Source organism: Periplaneta americana, chromosome 10 (assembly GCF_040183065.1).
Source record: "Periplaneta americana isolate PAMFEO1 chromosome 10, P.americana_PAMFEO1_priV1, whole genome shotgun sequence".
In the NCBI taxonomy this organism is placed as follows: domain Eukaryota; kingdom Metazoa; phylum Arthropoda; class Insecta; order Blattodea; family Blattidae; genus Periplaneta; species Periplaneta americana.
The window spans coordinates 74889015-74896748 of NC_091126.1; positions in this window are offsets into that span (position 1 = coordinate 74889015).

Genomic DNA, 7734 nt, shown 5'->3' on the forward strand with positions numbered 1-7734 from the left:
CATCAGAGTTATTGTTTAGTCAACTGTCCGAAGACAAGTTTGAACCTCATAAGTGACACCAATAAGGCATTGCTCATGAGGCAACTAATCCAAGAGATAATGGGGTAGGGTTGCCAGTCCCTTTCCCCCTTCATTGCATACATCGTTGACTAGTAACATATTTCACTAATCAGACTTACGATGTACAGAGCCATTATTATCAGTGGTCCCAGAAAACAGCGGCCAGCCGGCCACACCCTGCGTGGTTTCTGCATGTACGTAGAGGTAAGTTTATTTCATTAATTTAATAACAGTGTTATAAAGTCTGTACTGTACAATGGATTGATGCATTATCCTTGCAAACTGTGTACTGACAGACTGAATGGATAGAACAACCGAGCTCTGTTATATGAATGCAGAGAAGGTAGCTGTAGTGCGAGTCCGCTACTGCGTGAGCGTTCTGCTCTGGCTTGGAATTGAAGTGCTTTGTGGAGTGAGAGCAACTCTGGGTGCTCTCATGGCCAGCACTGCCTTATGTGAATGTTGCTTTTCAATTATAGGCACTTTCATGTCATTGAAGAATTTGATTCAATTCATGTGAATTTGATTAGCCTACAGATAATATTTGAAGTTTCCTCACTCAGTGCCTAAGAACACAATGCATATGCAAAAGACAAATCCAACTGCAAATCAAGGTATTGGAGGAGGTGACGTTTCTTTAAATTTTAACGAAGAATAAATTTTTCCAGTTCAGTCAGTCTCTCAACGTGAAGATTTAGCATTGGGTGTATGTGTTCACTTTAAATTTCCATTTCACCTATGTATCACTGTACCATTAGCATTCACACTCCCCATTGGACAGGAATATGGTGGAAATACAAAAGAAACAACTTCAATTGCAAAACAAGATGTTGGAGGAGTAGGAGGAATAGCAAAGTTCCTTCATTGTTTGACCACAGAATAACCCTTTCTTATCCAGTCTTGTTTCAATGTGTAGCAGCGAGTGTATGTGTTTGTTCTAAATATCAACTTCTGTGTATCACTTTACATCGAAAGTTTTAGAGTATTCGAAACTAGAGTAATATGGTGTTTGGAAGACAGCTGAAATCACAGCTAAGGGATTAGCAAGTTTAACTTGTGCTCTGAAGCTAGGCTCAGGTGTGAGTTTGAATTCCTCTTGATGCTGGATTTTCCCTCGACAAATATGATTCTTTCATCACCAATTCCACCAACACTAGATAACTGTACAGTTGACGCAGCATCATCAAATAACTGATTAAAAAAACATTGCTGAACATTTTTAAATGTAAGAAAATCCAGGCTGTGGATATTTAGAATAAAAAAGATGATTTTATGAAAGTTTGGATTGAAAATGGAAATGATTATGCCGATTTTTTTTAATTATGGTGAAGTTATACAAGTGAACAAGTATATGTCTGAAAGGTCCTCAGGAGTGTGCAGTAAAAAAATTTCTGTGTCAAAATGTATGATACAAGCTAAAGCTTTAGAAATTACAACAGATAAAGGTTTCACTGACCTTTTAAACCTCGTATTGAATGGAAAAGTTCAGACAGTAGTGGCACATTTCTTTCAAGGCTGTCTGTAGTAAATCTGCAGATGTAAATATGGAGGTGGTAAACAATTTTCTTGATAAATTTTCATCAATCACTGCAGATTATTCTCCAGAAAACATTTGTTATGCAGATGACTATTCTTTCGAAGTCTGTCTGAAAATCGAATTATCTTAAAATGGAACCCATTCTTGAGGGAAGATGTCAAAAAATTGATTAACAAATTCCTCTTTGCTCAAATATGCAAGCTATTAGCGAAAAGCATCTTGTGATTGAAAAAACTAATATGTTTTTAGGGATTAGACTTGTTAAATGCCAGTATAATAATAGTCTAATAGATATATTTGGATGAAAAAAGTCGTAATGTCTGAATAAATGTATAAGCTTGATAGGAAATTGATACATGAAAATAGAAAAGCCCTACTATCCTCATCCACTGCTGTGGAGTAACGGTTACCATGTCTTATCATGAAACTAACGGGTCCTGGTTCAAATCCTGGTTGAGGTTTTTCCAGTGTTTTCCCTCAACCCATTAAGAGCAAATGCTGGGCAACTTTGGCACTGGATCCTGGACTCATCTTGCTAGCATTATCATCTTCATCTCACTCAGACGCTAGATAACCAAAGCAGTTGATAAAGCATAAAATAACCTACTATCCTCGTGCAGCAAAATTTCTCACCTTTACGTGGATTTAAGAAATGTAAAATAGTTTTCCTCCCTCCTAGTATAACTAAATTTGTGCAGGCTCTTGACCAAGCTATCATTCAGAAATTCTAATTGATAGTTTATTTTGAAGCAGTTTATATGAAATGTGGAAATTTTCCAAGTAACAGAATCTCTCACCACAAAATCAGTGTTCTTCAAGCTGTCATTTTGGTAAATGTTGCATGCAATTGAGTGAATGCTGCTACAATGACTCATTATTTCGGGAAAACTGGCTTTCTTTTGAGAAACATAACTAACTATCACAGCTAATTATCTTTCAGTCTTAAACGAATTGGAGGCTACTGGAAATTCACAACTTGTAGCACAAGATTATATGGATATTGAACTGACCTACTAGTTGAATATAACAACATCAAAGTATTGAGAAAAATCTAGGAGAAAGAAGCTCATGTCAGTGAAGTGGTGCAGAAGAGCGACTGTGATATGAAAATCTGTATGGGAGCATTGTTTCAATTATGGTCACTAGAACAATGTTAATTTTTGAAGAAAGATTGTTTTGCTACCAGCATTTAATAGGTACCGGTAAATAAACAAAAGCATAATTATAACATCAGGTGTAGTGGTATGTATAAATTGCAAAAAAATAAAATAAAATAAAAATACGCCATAGTATACTTAATATTTATTATCGTCAAACGTACATAGCTCCATAAATCTTGTAGTTAATGGTGGTCGTGTTAGCATATTGTATTTAAATTTAGGTAGGAGTGGAAAAAAAAAAACACTGTCCAGTTCTAACTACTCTTTACTGGATAGATCTAATTTCAGTGTAATTTGCCCTTTAAGATATAATTATTTTTTACCTTTTTTTTTCCGCCAGTGGCTAGAGCACTGGACTTACAATCCTGTGGACCTGGGTTCGAACCCCAGTGTACCCTCGATTTATAACTTGTGTTTGGCAAACCCATAGTGCAGTTAAAACGGGTTTTGTACAGGAGCTCTGGTTCCCCTGTGCCATCCCAACAAATTTCCATCTTCATCATTATCATATCTCATAGCATAGCATAGCATAGACCAGCCTCCTATGTCGCACCTTGGGCAATGAGTCTACACAACTGACTTCATGTGGGTGAATGAATGATGAAAAGTCGAAGTACCCACCATTAGTAAAAAAAGGCACTTTTTTTTTTACAATTGGTACTTTTGACTGTATATGGTAATATAAAACTTCTGCATGTGCTTGTTCCTCATTACAATAGGTACACTTTCTGTTAATGAGGAAAGCCTCTCTGCAAGTGTACATGTAATATTATACATGCAATTAAATTACAACAAACAATTTTTCTGTGCAATCCAGAAAACGAAAATTTATGTTACTCTGTGCATAATGAATGATTTCATTCATGTATGACGTTTGAATGATAGTTCAGTAAAATAAACTGGGATAAATACATACTGTATATGGCAGTATTTGCACCTATTCAATTTATTATGCTTATTTTACAGCATTTACAGTTATACAATTTGTTATTAGAAACAGAACACGTGATGTGATTATTTCCATTTTAATCATTTAGTGTAACCTATTATCAGGACATAGTTCTCCACGGTCGCTACATGGCACTGTAACACATAAGTTACTGATAATTTTTTATGTCATACATATAAGCGTGATGAATTTAGGGGGCAGCCCAGAGATGAGCTTCCCCTCAGATTCTAGGATTATCCCCCCTCTCGGGGATTTCAAACTTTTTAAAGTAAAAAATATAATTTATACAATATTATATTTCCATTTGATATGAGTTTCAGTAATTAAAATCAATTCTGTTATGTACGTAGAGTTTCAGGTAGTTATTTCCATGAAGGTTAGTGGTTGCTGGCAGATCTTGATTGGTGTCGTCCTGGTTGGCACAGTTGGTATAGCGCTGGCCTCCTATGCTTGGTTGAAATTTAAACTGTCTGAATTTTCAGTCTTATTGTTACAATTAAGAAATCATGATGCTGTGTTTTTATTGGCGTACTTTTCAGTGTTAATTTTGTTTGGGAAGTATATAATCATTTTGTTTACTAAAATAGTTACAGTTTACAAAAATATAAATATTTTATTGCATGATGGCAAAACAAACCAACGAACATAGTTTACTTTTATTAAAAGATAAAAGAAAAGATACATTGAGGAACCAATGGAAAGTAATGAAGAAAATTCTCAATTGGCTTTAAGTGAAGGTGAAATATGTGAACCGATAATTTCATGTATGTACTTTCATCCAATACTCTCAGTGATAAGTTAATGAATAATGTGGTTTGACACGAAATCAAATATAAAAAAAAGACTGGAAACTAAATATGATTAGTTGTATTTTAATTGTACTTGGGGTAGTCCATTTTGTAAATTGTGTGAAATGCATTTCAAAATGACCTCGAAGCTCTTCAAAAAATAGATGGGGTATTCAAGTCAGTGAGTGCCCTTTCAAAACTTCAGAAAAACTACTGGAAGATGCATTTGTCTAATCGGTGAGTAATTACTAATTGCGGCCAATATAGGGAACCCAAGAGTTGGAACTCAATCAGAGACGATTCTGTTCGGCGTCGGGGTTGTATCCGGTGTGGCTTAGTGGATAAAGCATCAGCACATAGAGCTGAAAACCCGGGTTCAAATCCCGGTGCCGGAGAGAATTTTTCTCCGTTCCATTACTCTTTCATCGTATACTACTTGTAGGCTTACTAAATTTAGGGGACTTATGTAAAAAGATACTTAATACTCTACTGGCTTTATGGAAAAATTTTACATAGAAGGATGGCCCTTATTCACCATGTTTTACATAACAATATTAATAGTTTTAAGTTAATGTCTATATTAACATTTAGTAGTATTTAAAATATATATTTTATTAATGAATGAAGCTCAGTTTCTTTAAATGACCCCATTTTCCTGTGTTTCCTTTTAGATAGACAGTCTCTGTTGTTACATAAGATCTGAATTATTCTTTTCTTGCTGCTGGTTCCATTTCTTCCCTGGTATAGTATAAACCCCCTTCCCCCTCAGAGGATAAGGTCTGAATTCAACACTGCGTGTAAGTACCTATACTTTACTTTGCCAAATATGCCGACTGTGCTGTCTAATGACAAAATATCTATATTTTGCATTGAAAATAGCCATATTGATGTATAGAATATCATTTATTCATTCAGTGTTCTGCCAAAGGGCAGGTCTTTCACTGCAAACCCAGCTTTCTCCAGTCTTTTCTATTTTCTGTCTCCCTTTTTGTCTCCTCATATGATCCATATATCTTAATGTCTTCTATCATCTGATATCTTCTTCTGTCCCAAACTCTTCTTCTGTTCACCATTCCTTCCAGTGTATCCTTCAGAAGGCAGTTTCTTCTCAACCAGTGACCCAACTAATTCCTTTTCCTCTTCCTGATCAGTTTCAGCATCATTCTTTCTTCACTCATTCTTTCCAACACAGCTTCATTTCTTATACTGTCTGTCAACTTCACACGTTCCATTCTTCTCCATATCCACATTTCAAATGCCTCTATTAGCTTCTTTTTATTTCGTAGTAATGTCCATGTTTCTGCACCATACAATGCTACACTCCATACAAAGCCCTTCACCAGTCTCTTCCTTAGTTCTTTTTCCAGAGGTCTGCAGAAGATTCTCCTTTTTCTATTAAAAGCTTCCTTGGCCATTGCTATCATCCTTTTGACTTGGTAGCAGCTCATGTTACTGCTTATAGTACACCCCAACTATTTGAAGCTGTCCACTTGCTCTACTGCCTCATCTAGATTTCGCAAGTTTACCTTCTTCATTTTTCTTCCTATGACCATGGTCTTCGTTTTATTTGCACTTATCTTCATCCCATACTGCTCACAGCTGTCATTTAGCTCCTCTTCTGCTAATATTGCCATATCATCAAATTTTTATGCACTGTATTCTTCCTCATACTCTAAACTCTTCCCATGTTCTAAAAACTGTTCTTTACTATATCCTCCAAGTAAATGTTGAACAGTGTAAATGATAAAGGGCAGCCTTGACATACTCCTCTCCCAATTTCATTTCCTTCTGACATTTCTTTTCCTATCCTGACTTTGACTTGTTTTGTTTCATATAAAGATTACTGAACAGCCTTCTCTCTTTCCAATCCACACCTATTTTCTTTAGGATCCCCATCAGTTTATTCCAATCCACTCTGTCAACCTAGCAGTCCAATTGCATCTCTCGTACCTTTTCCTTTCCTGAAGCCAACCTATATGAAACCTTTTATTTCGGTGATCTGATTGGTGGAATATGTGAATGGTGAAAAGAATAAGGAAGTGCCTCTGTTTATAATAATAATAACAACAGCTCTATGGCTACTTCACAGAACATTTACAAAATATATCCGTGCAAATATATAAATATATACAGTATGTCTCATTTTGGCGTTATATTCTTTGGTCCAGGGAAAATAACTACTAGCCTTTTATGAAAATATTTGGAGCGACTATAGTTATTTACACATTGTGTATGGGAAGAATCTAAAGTGTACAGTACTTTCACCTATTAATTTTTACTCTAGTTCAGCTTTTTTTTTTTTTTTTTTCCTCAGTTATATGCGGCTACACTGGCAATGTAGGCAATGTTGCCAACTTTGCCATTTTATGGTCAAATCACAGTCTGCTATATACAGTCACGAAGCTTGAGTTTTGAGGGTGCTAGAAACAATAGACTGTGACGGTACTATTTTGCATTGCCTGTAATGAAGCGATATTAGCGATCCTAGTGGTGAGCAACTATCTAATGTTTGCACATTTACTACGTATTGAGCTTCGTGACTGTATATACTAGACTGTGGTCAAATCTAGCATATTTAGAAACAGATAGCCTTCGAATTTCAAGAAATGCTTAGCCAAAAACCGTACTAGAAAGGTCTTATCTGATCGTAAAATATAGCACATTTTATATAACTGTCTGGCCAGAGTCTAGTTTTTTTCTTCATATATATTTCTAAGATATCGTTCGAAAGCAAAGTCCATATGAAACCATTTAATTTAAAATATCATGAAAGTTAAAAAAAAAAAAAATGTAGTTTGTTATTGTTTGAGTGTTCTGACTGGGTGTCGCAAGTGATGGAAGCACGGAATGTCTACTGCTTGGTCTGAAGGGTTTTGGGTTCGAATCCCTCCTCGGGCATGGGTGTTGTGTTGTTGTTAATTTAAGGAAAGTAAAAGGGAACATGAAAAGAAAAGCAATAAAGAAGGGGAGAAATTTTTAAAAAGAATTTTGTATACTGCACAGATGTGTCAGTTTGTTACGCAATCGCATATAATACCATGATGTACTCAACAATCATTAGCTCTCTTTTTCTTTCGTTTGCTCTTCCTAGTTCCTATAGTTGCTCACTCATTGCTTTCAGATTTTTATATTTGAACAGAAACGCAACAAAGTATTATTCAAGTACAGTAATATGTAACATTATATAAGCGCTGATACAATAAATAAATAAATCATTCAAATAGTTTAATCGTGTGCATT